This window comes from Dendropsophus ebraccatus, chromosome 5, assembly GCF_027789765.1.
Source record: "Dendropsophus ebraccatus isolate aDenEbr1 chromosome 5, aDenEbr1.pat, whole genome shotgun sequence".
Taxonomy (NCBI): domain Eukaryota; kingdom Metazoa; phylum Chordata; class Amphibia; order Anura; family Hylidae; genus Dendropsophus; species Dendropsophus ebraccatus.
In genome coordinates this window covers 102,670,386-102,689,574 of record NC_091458.1, presented here as the reverse complement: position 1 = coordinate 102,689,574, position 19,189 = coordinate 102,670,386, and the positions used below count along the sequence as shown (strand labels likewise).

The following is a 19,189-nucleotide window of genomic DNA, read 5'->3' as shown; positions in this document are numbered from 1 at the left end:
ACATTACTTTTTAACAATGAAATGCAATTTAATTTGCAATATTTCAGTGCTGCGTAGAATGACAGAAATACGGCTCAATATATTTCTTTAAAATCACTATTTTATATTTGTATTGGTACATCTATCCCTAACACCAAATGCATACAATGTCTATTTTAACTAAATAGGTTTACAAATAAAAGATATCATAGTATAAACGTTTGGTTCTCTGTGGTCTTCATATACTGTATAAGAGGGTATACAGCCTTCATATACTTTAAACCTACATTAAACCCTGTTTCTCTGTAAATCAAACATCCTCTGAAAATACTGCATAGTAGAAGATTTACAGGATAGCTTAAAATAAGGCATTCCCCGAAAAAAAGGCATCCCGCAAATCTAAGACCTCCGCCACCACCAGGGTTATGTCTGGTTATGCTGGCTTGTGATTAGGGCCGTATTGACAGCTTCTGCTGCCCTAGACACTAATTCCAATTTTCATTTCTCGTAGACTCTTTGGAAAATAAAAGGTGGAATCTGATTGGTTGCTAGGAGCAACTGAGCTAGTTTCACTTTACACCATTTTTGATCTCACCCATTGTCTAAATCTCTTTTTTCATGTTTTTTAACTGCTTAAAACATAAACAAGTTTATCGTCACATCTAACACTGCCACACCAGACCTAAACAATACCTCCATACTGTAAATGGATAACACCGCCATACCATACCTGAACAATTCCACCATACCCCATTTGAAAAGACACCAGATTTACTGGCAAGTCTGAATGGGAGGTGGGAGACTAAAAGAATAAAAACAAAAAAAGTAGTTTCTTTTCCCCTGCTCCCTGATGCTGCCCCCCTGCAAAGGCCTGCCGTAGGCACCGCACCACGAGGGCCTAGTGGTAAATACGGCCCTGTTTGTGATGACTACTGTAAAGTATATAATAAATGTTCTTATTTTTGTTCAACAATAGGTGGGAATTCTCCATGGAAAAATAAGACATCCCCTGAAAGTAAGACAAAGTGCCTCTTAGGGAGCAAAAATTAATATAAGACACTGTGTTATTTTCAGGGAAACACGGTATATAAGAAAGCTGTATAACATTTTACCACAGAAGGTTATTTTAAGCACATGTCAAGAGCTATGACAGCAAATTGAGTGGCATGCTTTACAGCACCAGTGGTTTTAATGCAAAATGTACTCTGCAGGGGTGACATTTCATTGGTTGTTGGACCAAAGTCAGCAAGGGTAAAATAGCCCTAAGCAGGCTCGATTCTAAGTTTACACCACATGATCTTTTTCATTGCTTCAATAATCCAGCTTTAATGTTGCTACATGATTGTGGGCAATCTGTACACTTTAGCGCATCCCAATCTGATAAACCTGCAGTGTGACTTAATAATAATTCAGCTGAAATAGTACGTTACATAAAACAGTGCATATGTCATAATCCAGTTGAACCATATGAGATTTAATGAAAACCCGTAATAATAATAATAATAATAATAATAATAATAATAATAATAATAATAACAATAATAAGTACTATTATTAAAGAAGAAAACTATTTTTGCATTTATACATACGTTCATGGTGGTGTAAAAACAGAAGTGAGAAATGTAAAATAAATAAATAATAAAATAACTGAATATATTTATTTCACAGACTACATCTACCATATCAAAATAAACCATTCATTCAATCCTTTAACCCTTCATGTCAGCCATAGCTATAGATACCTTTCTATTGCACATGCCCCATGTAGTAGGAACGTTTATATACTGTCCTATCGCTGGAGGTCATTAACACCTCAAACATGGCAGCCTTTAAGGAAGTAGTGACAGGATAAGCACTAAATCAATGCAGTATATACATACTGCATTGATCTATGAGATCAGTGCTCCATTACTATGGGCTGCTGGAGCCTATAGGATTCAAACACCGAGCCACAATCAGCGTCATTGCAGTGCTGACTGCTGGCTAGGGCAGAAGCATGATTGCCCCTCCCCTCTATCTAATTAGCAGGATACAGCAATTAGCTGCACCCACCAATAGCCGGGTTACAGCATGACCCCTCTCTGACCTCCCCTATGGGTTTGATGACATACAGGTACATCATCGGTGCTTAAGAGGGGTTAGGGGGACACTAAGAGACTCTAGAAGACTTTAACCTGATTTTTTTTTTTTATTATTTTTTTTAAACAATATTTTATTAGTGGCTTATGTAATATTTGAACATACATATCCCAAATTCATTACATATTCAAAAAGAAAGTCGCTCACAGGCAACAAGGGATTGTATGTTTACAATATCATACAGATACAATGAGCCTTTGTAATAACCTTAAAAGATATATTATCATATACAATAAAACATAGTCTTACCAATTTAACCTGATGTTATATCTCCATAGCATTAAGAATACTGATAATGAAAGTAATTTTCTAATCTTCATTGTCAGAGCCATTTTTGCTAAATATTGAGTTCAATCAATATGCAAGCCTGTCCCTGCTCCGGAATATTTATAATGATGAGAGCTGGAATGACGTACAAGTTGCTGGTAGTATGCATAGATCCAATCAGCATAAAGTGCTTAAGGAAACCATTGTTTATATAGTAAGGCTTCTGAGCTACTAGTGATAATCTAAGCAGTGACTATATATAGTGAAAAAGACACTCACAGTTCTGTAGTAGACTTTTATTCCATTCATGGCCGTTCATGGCTGACTTTGGCTGAGTGTACATGTTACTAGAGATTAGGCTGCCTTCTTTCTCCTGCTGCAACCTTTTTAGAGGCGGTGCCAGCATGACTAATATTCACTGCTCAGAATATTACTAGTAACTTGGAAGCCTTAATATATAAGAGTCGGAGTGACGTTACTGCAGAGTTCTACCTTACTAATCAGGCAAATTGGTTTCCCTTTATTAATTTTTTTTTACCAATCATATGTTATTCTTACAAATTGTGACACTTAGCCATTTTCACTAAAACATATAAATAGAGCCAGGTTTGCTATTCCTGTATCCTGTAATTCTTAGACATCAGAGGAGTCTAAGGATTTATCAAAATCACCATGGTGGCTTATGCTATTTGATAAATCTATGCTACAATTTTGGTGCAATTTTGGTAACTTTTATAGCATTTTAAGCCATGAAATGAGTGAAAAGTAAGAACCAATTACATTTTTCAGCACAGGATGTCTACGTGGGGTAAATGGAGGTTCTCATACTCCACACCAAGTCCATATGTTTAGAAAGAAACACAGACCACAATGTACTAAAGTTTTGCCATCAAAACTTTCTTGTTTCATATGCAAAAATGTACAACGAGTATGATACAAATACAAAATATAAAACTTAAGGCTCAAAATGGATACACCAGTGCCCATCAGTGACCTTCACGTCATCCATGCTTTATAAAAGAGACATGGCCCTTGAATATGCAAAAATTAAAAAAATAAATAAAATAAAATAATTTCTCATCGTGGATTCCGCAGCTCGCACCTGCTCGCGTAGTCTGGCGGCCGTGCGCCTCTCGGCTGCTGCCATAGGCTTCATTCTTCAGTTTGCCAGATTCTGCCATCCGCCGGAAGAATGAGCAGGTTCATTGTTTGGGTGGAAAGAAGAATCTGGCAAACCATAGAATGGAGTCTATGGTAGCAGCGGAGATGCACGGCCACCAGAGTCCGCGAGCGGGTGCGAGTTGCGAAATCCACGACGGGTGTTCCGTCTGGATTCCGTACTGTGCACATCGCCCGAACTATTAAATTATCACATTCCTGATCTCGCACGGTAAACAGCGCAAGCACAAAAAATTTCCAAATGGCAAAGTTGCGCATTTTTGATCGCATCAAATCCAGAAAAAATGTCATAAAAAGCGAAAGGTCGCATATGCGCAATCAAGGTACTAATAGAAAGAACACATCATGGCGCAAAAAATGACACCTCACACAGCCCCATAGACCAAAGGATAAAAGCGTTATAAGCCTGGGAATAGAACGATTTTAAGGAACATATATTTGTTAACAATGGTTTGAATTTTTTACAGGCCATCAAATAATATAAAAGTTATACATGTTACATATCATTTTAATCGTAATGACTTGAGGAACATATATAGCAAGTCACTTTTACCCCAGGTTGACGGTGTAAACACGAAACTCCCTGAAATGCAAACAAATTCCTTTTTTTTTCAATTTGACAGCGCAAATGATTTTTTTTACGGTTTCGCAGCATATTCTATGGTAAATAAAGTCTGTCATTGCAAAGTACAATTGGTGTCGTAAAAAATAAGGGCTCAAGTGGGTCTCTAGGTGAAAAAATGCAAGTGCTATGGCCTTTTAAACATAAAGTGGAAAACGCAAAAACGAAAATTGGCATTGACCTTAAGGGGTTAAATATAATAATAATAATAATAAAGATATGAAGACGAACAGTGTGTTTCTTTTATCAGGCTTCTGAAACCCCTAACAAACAGCTGATATTGCCAGGAAATTAGAGCTATGCATTTAAATGAATGGCCAACCATCTAATACATAGGTTGCTTGAATGTGAATAAGCCCTATTGAGACACACCTATAGGGTATGTTCACACTATGTATCTGTGCGGCTGTACTTTTTACGTGGCTGGAAATGTGCGGCTGACACTACGGCCGTGGGAAAAAATAGACATGCGGCTGAAAACATACGGTCATTTACTTGGAAATCTGGTTCAACTAAAAATAACAAATAAAATCTTTAGAAAGTGATGCAAACACCTCTGGATGCATCTGGGAAAGCAGGGAAACAGTATACAGGAATCGCTATTATCGGGGTTTGCGATCCTCTGCAGTAATGCCGATGCCTCTCATGGTTAATATATTTAATTAATAAAACACATTTTGGTTGTAATAAAGTCCCTTTCGTTGTTCAATAATTAAATTTAAATGAATCCATCATTTTGCAATTAAATAAACTGTTAAAATAAATATATATATATATATATATATATATATATATAAATAAATAAATGTATATTTATATATATATTTATTTTTTGACAGTATATTTAATTGCACAATGATGGATTCGTTTAAATTAAATTATTGAACAACGAAACTGATTTTATTACAACAAAAATGTGTTTAATTAATTAAATATTAATTAGTACAGGAAGCTCCATTAAGCCGTTAATTCATATTCCCGGTAAATAGAGCATTCTGTACTAATCAACACTTTACTTTAATGAAAACATCAAATGTTTCTTCTAATTATGTTATCACAATAGCATTATTAGAAGAAACATTTTGAATTATATGTGCGCTCAGCTGATTGGCTGATCGGCTGAGCGCACATATAAAGAGCCGGTCCGCAGTACAGTGACTTCATTGTGCTGCGGACCAGCGAAGAGGACACATCGGGGTGAGTATACAGCTCTCCCCACCCCCTCCCCAGCACTGCACCCATCCCAGCAAGGAAGGGGGGTCACTTAACCCCTTCCTTGCTGGTATGGGTGCAGTCTGACATCAGTCTGGCCCCCAAGGGGTTAAGGGGGATGCAATGCATCCTCCCTTAACCCCTTGGGGGCCAGACTGTAAGCAGCGATCTGTAAAGATGCTGCATACTGTAAGGTGCACAACACCGCTCACAATGATGGGTGTTGTGCTCCTGTTTGTGTATTTTTTGTGTGTTTCTCCCTTTTTGTTTTTCAGATATCAGTATCCTGTGGATTACGTCCTATTCCATGGATTACGACGATGACCAGCGGTTGTTTGGTGTTTTTTTTAATAAAATGTTCAATGAGGGGTGTGGGGGTGTTTTTTATTGAAAATTTCACTTGTGTCTGGTCTTTATTTCTTTACTTTATAGACTTAGTAGTGGAAGCCGTCTAATAGACAGAATCCATTACTAAGTCGGGGCCTAGTGTTAGCCGGTATAAAATGGCTAACACTAACCCCCCATTATTACCCCAGTACCCAATGCCACCAGTGGTTCCGGAGCGTCAAAATTGGCGCTCCTGGAACGGGCGGCAGCAGGCTGGTAAGATGTAGGCTGGGGAGGGCCTAAACCAATGGCTGTTCCCACCCTGGTGTTACCAGGCTGCTGTCGTTTGGTTTTTAACCTGGCTGGTTATAAAAATAGGGGGGACCCTATGCATTTTTTTTTTAAATAAATAAATAATTTAAAAAAACGCATAGGGTCCCCCCTATTTTTATAACCAGCCGGGTTAAAAACCAAACGACAGCAGCCTGGTAAGACCAGGGTGGGAAGAGCCATTGGTTTAGGCCCTCCCCAGCCTAAATCTTACCAGCCTTCTGCCGCCCATTCCAGGAGCGCCAATTTTGACGCTCCGGGACTACTGGCACCCGGCTCTTCCCAGTACCCCTGGTGGCATTGGGTACTGGGGTAATAATGGGGGGTTAGTGTTAGCCATTTTATACCGGCTAACACTAGGCCCCGACTTAGTAATGGATTCCATCTATTAGACGGCTTCCACTACTAAGTCTATAAAGTAAAGAAATAAAGACACAAGTGTCAGGACTGGCAGGCGTAGACAAGACAAAAGACAGTGGGCCCTAGATCTGAACCCACCCACTGTCACCTGCCTACTTGCCTCAGTCGACCCTAAACGGTCGCGGACAACCACGGAGTCGGTCCCTACACTGCGTAGGTGGATACACAAAACGTAGACAGACAAACAAAACACAATGGAGGATAGTCAACTAGCAGGGTCAAAACCAAACAGACAACGCAGTACAAAATCAGAAGGAGAGCGGATAGTCAAAAGTCAAGCAAGAGGTCAGAACACGGGCAGAGCAATAGCAAGGGGATTAGGACAGGGAACGCTGGGAAAGGAGCAGGGGAGCTCGGACTAGTAACAACTAATAACCAGCAGGGAACTGAGGATCTGACTGCTTTTTATCCAGGAAAAAAGACCAGGTCCAGCAGCTGATTGGAGCAGCCCAGATCCCAGCATCAAGCTCAGCTGAACAAACCTAGCAGTGCAGTAACCCCTGCACTGCCAGAAGTCTGACAGGCCAGGCAGGTGTGGTTGAGAAGTGAAACACAATTCAGACACAAAACCAGTGCAACAGCAGACATAAACTCAGCGCTTCCTTGGCCGCCCGACATGGACTGAGGAGCGCAAAGTCACATTCCTAACAGTACCCCCCCTCTTATGAGGGGCCTCAGGACCCTCACCCAAAGGACCCGGCCTGGAAGGGTTACGCATGTGGTATTGTCTAACCAGACGAGGTGCATGCATGTCTTTGCTCGCCACCCAAGTCCGTTCTTCCGGACCAAATCCCTTCCAGTGTACAAGATATTGTAGAGAACTCTGGACCCAACGAGAATCCAGAATTCTCTCCACCTCGTATTCCAGTTCACCTTGGACGACCAAGGGAGCAGGGGAAGTAGACGGCAACACAGGGTTAACATATTTCTTTAACAGTGATTTATGAAAGACATCATGTATTTTCCAACTCTTAGGTAATTGTAACTGATAAGACACAGGGTTAATGATTTTCATAATTACATAAGGACCAATGTATTTTGGAGAAAGTTTACCAGACGGGGCTTTTAACCTTAAGTTTCTAGTAGAGAGCCATACCTTATCCCCCACCATATATTCTGGGCCAGATATACGTTTTTTATCAGATTGTTTTTTAAAACTTTCTTGGGCTTTAACCAGGTTCTGAAGAGCCTGGGCCCAAACTGTGCACAGTTTATTGTAGATTTTTTCAGCAGAAGGGTTAACAGATTCGGCAGCATGTACTGAAGAACATCTAGGATTAAACCCAAAATTACAAAAGAATGGCGACATCTTGAGGGATTGACTTTCTCGGTTATTAAGTGCAAACTCAGCTAGAGGCAAGTACTCTTTCCACTTGTCTTGTGACCCTGCAACAAAACATCTTAAAAATTGTTCCAGTGATTGGTTGACCCTCTCGGTTTGACCATTGGATTGCGGATGAAAGGCGGAGGAAAAAGACAAAGTTATACCTAAGCGACCACAGAATTCCTTCCAGAATTTCGATACGAATTGTACGCCCCTATCGGATACAATATTTTCAGGGACCCCATGCAGACGCAAGATATGGTTAATAAACAGGGAAGCTAGGGTACGAGCGTTAGGGAGTTTACTAAGAGGAATGAGGTGACACATCTTGGAAAATCTGTCAATGACGACCCAAATCACCGTTTTCCCCCTGGAAGGGGGCAAATCGGTGATGAAATCCATAGAGACATGAGTCCAAGGTCTCGCAGGCAGTGGTAAGGGTTGAAGCAGACCCTCGGGGAGTCTGCGAGGTACCTTGGACCTGGCACAGGTCTCACAGGCTTCTACAAACAACTTAGTATCACGAGCCCACGAGGGCCACCAATAATGTCGTGATAACAGATACTGAGTGCCAGCTATGCCCGGATGACCTGCCAACACTGAGCAATGTGTCTCCTCCAGTACTCTTAAACGAAGGTTAGGAGGAACAAAGAGCTTATTCTCAGGGGTGTTCTTAGGGGCCAGGGACTGAGACTCTACCACTTGGGCAGCAAGATCGGGCTGTAGAATGGCTACCACAACCCCGGGAGCTAAAATAGTCTCTGATTCCCCACTAGGGACATTGCTGGTCTCAAAGCTACGGGACAAGGCGTCAGCTCTTACGTTTTTGGAACCAGGTCTGAAAGTTATTTCAAAATCAAAACGTGTGAAGAAGAGAGCCCATCTAGCCTGGCGAGGAGTAAGACGCTTAGCCTTGTCTAGATACACCAGATTTTTGTGATCAGTTAGGACCTTGATTTTGTGCTTAGCCCCCTCTAGAAAATGTCTCCATTCATCAAATGCCCATTTTATGGCAAGGAGCTCCCGGTTGCCTATGTCGTAGTTGCATTCAGTTTTGGAGAATTTCCTAGAGAAGTAAGCAATAGGTCTGAGATTGGTGAGTGTCTCTGGACCCTGTGAAAGAACAGCTCCCACCCCCACCTCCGAGGCATCCACTTCAATCACAAAAGGTTTTTCGAAGTCAGGTTGAGTCAAGACCGGAGCCACCGAAAAACATCCTTTAAGCTTGTCAAATGCCTGAACGGCTTCAGGAGTCCAGTGTACCAAATCAGCCCCTTTCCTAGTTAGATCAGTTAGGGGTTTAGCAATTACAGAAAAACCCTTGATAAATTTTCTATAATAGTTAGCGAACCCCAAGAATCTCTGTAATGCTTTAAGACAATTAGGGCGCTCCCATTTTTCAATAGCTGACACTTTTAGAGGGTCCATACAAAAAGAATTGGGTGTGATTCTGTACCCCAAAAATGAAACCTCCTGAACGCCGAACAGGCACTTTGACAATTTTGCAAATAAATGATTTTGTCTTAAAAGTTCCATAACCTTACGGACATGACAAATGTGTGAGGACCAGTCAGGAGAGAAAATCAATATGTCATCCAAATACACCACTACAAATCGTCCTAGGTATTCACGAAATACATCATTTACCAAGTGTTGAAAGACCGCAGGCGCATTGCATAATCCGAAGGGCATAACAAGGTACTCGAAGTGCCCCTCGGGAGTATTAAAAGCGGTCTTCCACTCATCACCCTCTCTTATCCTGATCAGATTGTAGGCCCCTCGCAGGTCAATTTTGGAGAACCACTTAGCCCCAACAATCTGATTAAACAAATCAGGAATAAGAGGAAGAGGGTGCTGGTTTTTCACTGTAATTTTATTTAGCTCGCGATAGTCAATACAGGGGCGCAGGCCCCCATCTTTTTTTCCCACAAAGAAAAATCCCGCACCCATAGGAGAAGAAGAAGGGCGAATGTGGCCTTTACGTAAACTATCTTTGATGTATTCACGCATTGCCTCTCTCTCAGGCCTAGACAAATTAAAAATTCTTCCCCTCGGATACCTGGACCCTGGAAGCAAATCAACAGCACAATCATATGGGCGATGTGGCGGTAAGACATCTACTGCTTTTTCATCAAACACATCTGCAAAATCTGACAAAAACTCAGGGATCTCTCCTTCAACCGGAGAACAATCTGCAACATTCAGCGCAACACAATGCGAAGCACAGTTAGATCCCCATTTGACCAATTCCCTGGTGGACCAATCAAATGTTGGGTTGTGTTGTGCCAACCAAGGTAACCCCAGAATAATGTCTGAAGACAAATTATCCATAACTAAAAATTCCAATGACTCAAAGTGAATAGAACCCACCCTTACATCAAGAGAGGGAGTTATATATTTCACCTTACCCTGAGCCAATGGGGTAAAATCCGCTCCAGTAATACACAGCGGGCACTTAAGCTGAAGCGGACATACCCCCAGAGAGGACCAGAACCCAGAATTAATAAAATTAGCAGATGCCCCAGAATCCACATGGGCAAACCCAGAAATACATTTTTCACCTAAAAATAGTGAAATGGGCACCATTAATTTATTTTTCATATCGAGCGGTACCTGTGCGCCTGAATGACCCCCTCGACAATCATTCAGGCGCTGGAGTTTTCCGGCGGTGATCCAGGTCTGGATGTACATTCCTGTACACGATGTCCGGCCTTGCCACAGTATAGGCACAGATTGTGCTGTAGTCGATAGGCCCGTCGGGTCTTAGCATCTGTCGCTCCAATTTGCATCGGTTCTTCTTGAGATAGTGACAGGGGAGAAGAAGACTTAGAGAAGGAAGCAACAGATGATGGGGCTTTGAACGAGTCAGAGGTTCCCTTTTCCCTGCGTCTGTCCCGCATACGTCTATCAACCCTTATAGCGAAGGTCATGGTTTCCTCCAAGGTCTCTGGAGGGGGGTAGGCCACTAGCAAGTCCTTCAACTGGTCCGCAAGACCCAGCCGAAACTGATACCGCAAGGCAGAATCATTCCAGGTGGACGGGATACACCACTGCCGGAACTCTGCGCAGTAGTCTTCTACTGGTCTCTTACCCTGACGTAAGGAGGTCAGTTGGCGTTCGGCTACCGCAGTCCGGTCAGGGTCATCATACAACAGCCCTAGGGCTGAAAAAAAATAATCAACTGAAGTCAACTCAATAGCATTGGGAGGTAAGGAGAATGCCCATTCCTGCGGTGGGCCTTGCAGAAGGGACATGATAATTCCCACTTTTTGGCTCTCATCCCCAGAAGAGCGAGGACGGAGCCGAAAAAATAGTCTACACCCCTCTCTGAAGGATCGGAAATCCTTCCTATCTCCCTTGAATTTTTCAGGGAGCTGAACAGGTGGTTCTGGAGGTGTGGGGGTTGTCATGGTCACCTGACGGGGTGTAGCCTCTTGTTCTTGAACCCGCTCAGCAAGTCCCTGAACCAAAGTGTTCAGGTTTTGCATCTGTTCCATCAGCGCTTTCATTGGATCCATGGAAAAAAAAAAAAAATCCCAAATGGTATGGCTGGTTATTCTGTCAGGACTGGCAGGCGTAGACAAGACAAAAGACAGTGGGCCCTAGATCTGAACCCACCCACTGTCACCTGCCTACTTGCCTCAGTCGACCCTAAACGGTCGCGGACAACCACGGAGTCGGTCCCTACACTGCGTAGGTGGATACACAAAACGTAGACAGACAAACAAAACACAATGGAGGATAGTCAACTAGCAGGGTCAAAACCAAACAGACAACGCAGTACAAAATCAGAAGGAGAGCGGATAGTCAAAAGTCAAGCAAGAGGTCAGAACACGGGCAGAGCAATAGCAAGGGGATTAGGACAGGGAACGCTGGGAAAGGAGCAGGGGAGCTGGGACTAGTAACAACTAATAACCAGCAGGGAACTGAGGATCTGACTGCTTTTTATCCAGGAAAAAAGACCAGGTCCAGCAGCTGATTGGAGCAGCCCAGATCCCAGCATCAAGCTCAGCTGAACAAACCTAGCAGTGCAGTAACCCCTGCACTGCCAGAAGTCTGACAGGCCAGGCAGGTGTGGTTGAGAAGTGAAACACAATTCAGACACAAAACCAGTGCAACAGCAGACATAAACTCAGCGCTTCCTTGGCCGCCCGACATGGACTGAGGAGCGCAAAGTCACATTCCTAACAACAAGTGAAAAAATTTTTTTATTCAAATAAAAACACCTCCACATCCCTCATTGACCATTTTATAAAAAAAAAACACCAAACAACCGCTGGTCATCGTCGTAGTCCATGGAATCCGACGTAATCCACAGGATACCGATATCTGAAAAACAAAAAGGGAGAAACACACAAAAAATACACAAACAGGAGCACAACACCCATCATTGTGAGCGGTGTTGTGCTCCTTACAGTATGCAGTATCTTTACAGATCACTGCTTACAGTCTGGCCCCCAAGGGGTTAAGGGAGGATGCATTGCATCCCCCTTAACCCCTTGGGGGCCAGACTGATGTCAGACTGCACCCATACCAGCAAGGAAGGGGTTAAGTGACCCCCCTTCCTTGCTGGGATGGGTGCAGTGCTGGGGAGGGGGTGGGGAGAGCTGTATACTCACCCCGATGTGTCCTCTTCGCTGGTCCGCAGCACAATGAAGTCACTGTGCTGCAGACCGGCTCTTTATATGTGCGCTCAGCCGATCAGCCGAGCGCACATATAATTCAAAATGTTTCTTCTAATAATGCTATTGTGATAACATAATTAGAAGAAACATTTGATGTTTTCATTAAAGTAAAGTGTTGATTAGTACAGAATGCTCTATTTACCGGGAATATGAATTAACAGCTTAATGGAGCTTCCTGTACTAATTAATATTTAATTAATAAAACACATTTTTGTTGTAATAAAATCAGTTTCGTTGTTCAATAACTTAATTATAACGAATCCATCATTTTGCAATTAAATATACTGTCAAAAAATAAATATATATATAAATATACATTTATTTATATATATATTTATTTTAACAGTATATTTAATTGCACAATGATGGATTTGTTAGAATTAAATTATTGAACAACGAAAGGGACTTTATTACAAAGAAAATGTGTTTTATTAATTTATATATTAACTATTTGAGGCATCGGCATTCAGCATTTTTACCGGCTATTTTTTAAGTACTCCGTACGGACCGCCTGTCAATCCACGGCCGTGAATTTGCACAGTTCCGGTCGCAAACAATGGTCTTGTTCATTTTTTACGGGTCCGTTTACGATCGGGCCGTAGGCTCATACATAGTTTGCACTGTGCAGCCATATATCGTTTACTTTCCAGCGTACGCATGAACCTGAAGAATACGGCCGATGATTTACAGCCTGCAATACAGCCGCACAGATACATAGTGTGAACATAGCCTTAACAGTAAACTATTGATGTTTTGGGTCATTCCACAAATGCCTTATATATCTGGCTAAAGGATAAACCCCCACAATAATCTCATCTGTTGAGTTTCAAGTGCTCCCGGTCAACACTGATGTTAACAAAATCTGTAAAGAGTAAAATGAGCACAGCCTGTGGTGTACTTTATAATGTCTATTTCTCAGAAAGAAAACACCAAAGACTTATATGTCAGTCTGCTAAACTTATTACCAGCAATTTAAACAAGCCTTCTATTTCAGCTGTGACCTTGAACAGCATATGTTCCCATATTGCAGTGTTCATGCATCACTTCTGAAGGCTGTTGCAACTGGTGGGAATGCTACAATCTATTTTTAAGAACAACTTGTGTTTCTGCAATTGTTTGAAATAACTCACTTTGGAAATATGACATCCTTCTTGGGCATTTATTACTGACATTGTGGAATTTCCTTATTCCTAATTTAACAAAACATTCACATTTGTTTAACCCCTTCATGCTGCAGCTAGTTTGGGCTCTAATGACAAAACTCAATTTTCAAAATCTCACTTTATGCGGTTATAGCGCCTTAATGCATTAATGTATGCTAGCGATTCTGAGATTGCTTTTTTCGTGACATATTGTACTTTATATTAGTGGCAAACTTTGGTCACTATGTTGTTTTCCCTGAAAAAAAAAAAAAAAGACAACAACTGTCACTGCATTGCAAGATCCATAAAATTCTTATCTGTCATGCAACAGGGCTGGTTTTGGGCTCATTTTTTGCGGGAAGATGTATGGTTTTTATTGGTACCAAGTTTTTTATATACATATCTTTTTTTAATCTCTTTTATGACATATGTTCTGAAATGAATTGATAAAATTTAGCAATTTTGGTACTGTTATTTATTTATTTATTTTTTACAGAGTGTGTTATACGATATAAAAAATTATATAGGTCTATAGATTGGGTTGTTACGGATGTGGTGATACCAAACATGTATAGCTTTTATGTTTTCTATGTGTTTTTATGTAACGGTTTATTATATATAGGGAATATAATGCATTTTTATTATTAGGGAGGGCTGGGGGCTTTTTTGTGTGTTTTGGTGCATTTTTTTTCTTTTACACTAGTATACATTACTGTACACTAATGTACACTAACCAGTGATCTTTTGATCACTGATACAATACTAATACTGAGCTGACAGGCAATCTACACAGCAATTATATGCCGCTGTCATGACTTGGGGTCACTTAGGGGTTAAGGCTGATTCTTTGTGATCTGCTACGAGTTTTGTTGAGTGGTCAGACATGAGCTGTATACCTAGCCCCTCAACCCCAGAGACTTGTAAAAATACTCACCTACTCCCCACTCCTGTCTGCAGCATGGCTTAGTTCAGTGTTGTCCTCTTCATTTTCTAGTGGCCATTTAGTAACCAGGAGAGCACTGCAGTGTTCTCCTAGGTCTCCAGTCATCATACAAGGAGCCCTGGGGGACCCAGTTAGGTAATCGCTATGTTCACACAACGTCAAAAAAAGAGAAGAGGCGGCCAATTTTGATATTTAAAATAACGTCCGTTTTTGCAGCGGAAAGACGGATGTCCAATGCACACAATGTATGGAATAACGGACGTTCTTGCCACGGACGTCAAAATGATGAACATGATTATTATTTTCGGACGTCTTTTGTAAACAGTGGACGTTTTTTATTAGCTGTTCACACACAGTTCTTCTTTTGTCATTGTTCTTTCCCCATTTTTACTATTAAATTCAATGGAGTTTTCAATTACGCCGCACCCAAAGGCCAATTAGTAATCCCAAACTAAAATAATGTACCAACACCAGTCATTGCACTAAGGGGAGGCCAGGATCCTAAATGACGTGCGTCGACGAATGTCATTTTAAATGGAGCTGAAAAAACGTTGTGTGAACGTATCCAACAAAGTTTTTTTCATTATGGCCAAAGCAATATATAAAAAGTAAACTATGTGTTCTATGCACTTTATGATACCTTTAGCTGCAGGAATCAGGTCTCTTATTTGGGTGCATGAGGCAGGGGGAGAGCTGGAAATTAGTCATCTCGGCCATAACTACCCCCTGCTCTCTGCCTGTCAGCATTCTCTGTGCAATAAATTTATCCTGTTGATAGCTGCCTAGTGGGCATTGGGCGCTAAGGATGAAGGTATGTCTCTTACTTTCATTTTCAGCATTGTTCCCGTGCTGTTAGTTGTGCATGGTAAGCTGTTAGGAGCACTGGGGGCGTGGCTACCACCCCTCCAAGCATTGATCCTTGGCCTTGCCCTTGTGCAGCAATCTGCCCCCTAGTGATTATCAATGGAGGGGGCCGGCAGGGGGGGATCACTGTTTGGGGGGTAGGGTAACGACCTCTAGCAATCCCGCTCCCTTTAATGATTATCAATGTTGGGGGGGCAGGCTGGATTGGTTCTCAGATGGGTAGTAGCCAAGTCCCCATTGCCCACAGTGGCTTACTGGGCACAGCTAACAGCATGGGAATGGTCCTGAGGATAAAAGTATATTCTTATAGAGTAATATATTCATCGTTTGCTCTATTAAAACCAATAAAAATAAATATAATTTTCAAAATTCTTCATAAAGTTTTCATTATTTTTACAATGCAATGAGGCTTGGACAATGATGCTACTCGTATTGTAATAAAGAAGTGATCTATGATGACTTTGCAGAGAATGTGGACATTTTCTGGAGGAGAGTGCTGAATAAACGGAAAATATGATAATTCGAAAATGCCATTTTAATGACATCTGGCTCAATAAGAACATCAACGGTTTCTACACACTAATGGTTCTAGTGAGATTTTAATGCCACAGATGAAAGAGGAAGAAACATAAGAAAGAGAAATCACTTGTATAGCCCATTAAAAGTATAGATGTGCCGTCAGAGTTCAATATATTATGCATTTGTGAATATAGAATTTAAAAATAAATAAAATAGTTTTTATGTGTTCACACTAGTTATAGAACAGCAGTTTCAACTGTAGTATCTGTACAAATGTAGACAAAATAAAGAATGTAAAAATACAATGTAGAAACTAGGAAACCTAATGATTTCACCAATTAGCCACAGCATCAGCTATGGGGTAACTATGGGGTACCCTTTATAGATAGGCTTTTGTGTAAGTAAAACTAATTACTAAGTTAGAGAACTGAGGTGATATCTAATATAATGTAACAATTTCATTGTTCCCTTTATATCAATGTTACTTTTATGATAAACCTTTAGGCAGGAATGCCATGTCATTCTCCTACAGGCTTTCATCTGCTTGTAACCATCACTGGATAGGAGCTACAATATGTCTCTAAAGAGAGCCCTATTTACTAGGCAGTTATGAGAAAATTATTTTACTAACATGATCGCCAACGTTTTAACAGACTTTGTCTAAATCAAATTCAAGTACATTAAAAAAAAAAAAAACTGCACTACAAAAACTGCTCAAGTCCATGGTGAAGTGAATCAGTTCACCTTAAAGCCTAAAGCTGCCCATAAAAGTCTATGAATTGGGGAAAGTGTCTGGAGACAGAGGCAGAGTGAGACACAGAGATACCCTAGTAAGCTCTATATCACCTCAATGTTTGATTAACATTTTAGACCACTCTGTACTGTTCTATAATGTCCTCCATGCTGCTGATGCTGCTGGAAGTGTGTAATAGAGGCATACAGGAGCAGGGTGTTCTGTTTTGTGTTTGGAGTGTGTGGGAAAAGTCATAGCAGCTAGTCTCTTCCCAGTTGCGAAGAGCAACTTAAAATTAGACATGTAATTTTAGAAAATGACTATATAATAGTGATATAATATATATAGTAATATAATATAATTGTTGTTTGTTGATAGGCTAGTCCTTTTTCACTATGGAAGCAATAATTATCCTATAAATATTTTCATCAGTGGGATTTTATATTTTTTGGACAGGATGCCAGGATACTCCTTTATATGGTGGTTATTAAGGGTACTATTTCTAGCACTCCATGTTTTAAAGGTGGGTCTAGAATAAAGCTGTGCAAATCTCCTAAGCAGCAATAATGGGAGCTTGACTGTCGTACTGACTTCCAGTGTAACCACCAGGAATGGAGAAACCTTAATTTCTGGTAGATTAACTCTTTACATACCAAGGTCAGATTATCACTGCAACATGTTAGGAATGCTTTTTTACCCAGCAGCTTCCTGGCTACATGATGGCTTGTGGCATAATGCCACAAGCTGTCATAAAAGACTAAATAATGGACTAAGTGGAATAAAGTACTAATGCAGTGTTTTATAGTAGCAATCTGGTGAATTATTACTAAGTGGGAGTGGAGGGAGGAGAACGCTCTGCAAAGTGAAGGAGGTGGTGGTGGGGGGAGGTTTTTGTGTGTTTAGGGCTGTTATCTGATGCTGCTGTCAGAGTCCATACAAAGCTGCTACTCAGGACGGATTTCCAGGGAGGGGCGTGTCAACAGTAATGCACAAATAACACAGAAGCAGACACAGGACTCAGAGCACATTCAGCTTCATGTATTTAAAAAAAAACTGTTCATTTAAGCTTCTTAATGTATATTGCAAAAATTCTTATCATGACCTAAGCTAACTAAAACTAAATGGTCAAAATATTTTATAGTTATGTTTTAAATTTTGTTGCAAATTTATTACTGTGATTATTCTTACATGTAAAGAAAGTCATTCTGATGAATGCATATTATATAAAAGAATTGTCCATAATGCAGGGTTATGAGAATTCCAGTTTAAATCTGATGTGTAAATAAATAAAGTAAGCGTTGTTGCCATGCACACAGTATTGTCCTTACTTACAGCAAGTAAAATATTAGACCCTGATTCCTTATTTAAAATCTGATTAGTGGGTCACTTTCCAAATCTGCACTCAGCGTTTTCTAAAGAATTATGCTCATACGCATTTCAGCATTTTCTATCTAATCCCATTCAAGTAATTTAAGAGGAAGCTTAAGAGCATTTTAGAAGCATTTTTGAAGAGCTTCAAGCATGAGGCCTTCAAGTAAGATAAGGAAGCTTCATTGTTGAGGTAGGCTGGCAATCATTAGGTCTTTTCATCTATAATCTTAAATAGATGTATTGTGTTATTACGCTCTAGAAATGTTCTTTATCATTATCAACACTGTAAGAAGACTTTGCTTTCGTAAAATTATATTTTGTATACGTAAGCTCTGCCTAAATGTAAGGTAAACAGATAAATATCAGACTTGATCTTAAATGCTGCATTATATAGATTTCAATTAAAAAAAAAGATTCTTTTAAGACTTATGTATTTGGGAAATGTCTGCCCATTTCTTTCCTTGTTTGCTCAGTGGAATCTACTAATTACCTAGCTAATCTTTCTGATTGGATTTGGCAATTACGTTAATTACTTACCGCAACATTTGGAGATGGTCACTTTGCAAGAATGTTAGATTTTGTTTTCTTCTTTACTAAACTTACATTAGATGGTGTCAATATTGGGTCAATCAATATAAAATATAACAAAATGGTAATATCAAGGGGACATCTATTAAAAAATGTTAGCTGTACTTTAGTTATATTTAAAGATTTACTAACTAAACTAGCTGAATAAATTGCATAAACTGCATAAAATGTAATACACCTAAAAAGCATTGTTTTGAATAGTAGTAAAATAAATGTAAATTTTCAATATACTATTTTTTCATGTTATAATTCACTATTCCCTTTAGCCCTATACTGTTAACAGACTGTTTTCATGGACAAAGAGGGAATGTTTCTTTTTTGCCTTTAAGTACTACATTATGTAATACTAATTGCTATTTATTTATAACCAAGGTATTCACTAACATATTTCTGTTTGGTAATCCTCTTCTATACAGTCCCAAAGACAATTCTTCCTGTCCTGTGCTCTAGCATAGTATTTCTCAAACTTTTTCTACTGGTGTCTCACCAAACAGACAAAATGATGCCTGGGCCCCACCAGACTGACAAAGAGAATGCTGGGGCCT

General features: G+C 40.2%; 1 protein-coding gene across 1 annotated transcript in view; it reads left to right on the top strand.

Annotated features, from left to right (window-relative positions):
* Window positions 1–19,189, top strand: part of GABRA5 (gamma-aminobutyric acid type A receptor subunit alpha5) — a 122,495-nt gene that overhangs the window by 66,036 nt on the left and 37,270 nt on the right. The gene's annotated exons all lie outside the window — the stretch shown is intronic.